Consider the following 1,181-nt stretch of genomic DNA (forward strand, 5'->3'; position numbering starts at 1 on the left):
TGCAAGAAACGTGGTTGTTTTGAATCTTGAGACACAAGGGACACAGGGAAAGGACGGAGTCTTGGGAGATGCCTCCCACCATTCGGCTTAAGTGGCTGGGAGAGTAGGTTTTCAAGGGAAATTGATGGTTTCGGTGTTTGGCAAAACATGGTTAAAGGCTCACAAGTGGCTGAAACTGGGGCTGGAGCAGAATAATGACAGGTGAGTCGACAGGCACTTACCCTGTTGCTACACCAGGAGTTACGGCCTGGGGCCTCCTGGATGGAGGATAATCACAGACCAAGCAGGAGCCCAAGAAGCAACCTGGTGATTCACCCTCCTTCAGCTTCAGATCCCAGGGCGGGGCTGGGATTTCGACTACCATCTGCCATAGGCGTGTGTGCAGGTGTGACGTGTGTGCAGGTGTGAGTTATGAGGCCCCAGCGCAGGGCATGCCCTTTGGCCATTCCACCAAGGCTGAGTTCAGCCTGAGCAGGCGCCTTGTCATTCATTTTGTAACTGGGATGAGTTAGGGCCCAGGACACCACCCAGTGCTGCAAAGAGCCCTTCTCATCTGCTAGAGGCTGCTTTGACCTTTCCTCTTCCTCTTCGAGTTACGGCAGGGCAGGGGCAGCAGAGTTCACCTGGGAAGCTGGTTTCATCACCCCTCTGAGCCCAGGCCCCATCGCAGTTGAGGTCTGGCCAAGAATCTGACTCACTCAGGTGTAAACCCCAGCCGCTGTTGCCCAATTTCCTAAATTCTGCTGACAGCAGCTCTTTTCTTCCTTTGGCCTGAAATCTCAGGGGGTGTGTGTATGCTGAGATTAACCGAAGCCGACAGTCCCCTCTGTGGCTTCCCTGCCCGGCCTCTCCGTTCCTTCCTGGGTGCTCCCGGTCGGGCTGAGAGAAAGGCCGGCCAGGGGCCGGGGCTGGGGAGGTGCACGGGCCCCTGCGGGACTTAGGCGAACCGCCCGGTGCCGGGAAGTGCTGGAGGCCGCGCGCTGAAGGATCTAGAAGCTCGGCCCCCTCGCTCGCTCCCTCCCCGGCCGGCGCGCGGACTCGGGCCGGGCCGGGGAGCCGGACGCGGGGGGCGGGCGCGCGCCGGCGCGGGCGGGAGAGGAAGGGGCGCGGCCTCTCCGGGGCGGGGCGGGCGCGGGGCGGGCGCGGGGCGGGCAGTGGGAGGCGGCGGCGCGGAGGGGACC

The sequence above is a fragment of the Lemur catta genome, chromosome 5, assembly GCF_020740605.2.
Source record: "Lemur catta isolate mLemCat1 chromosome 5, mLemCat1.pri, whole genome shotgun sequence".
NCBI classification, from domain to species: Eukaryota; Metazoa; Chordata; class Mammalia; order Primates; family Lemuridae; genus Lemur; species Lemur catta.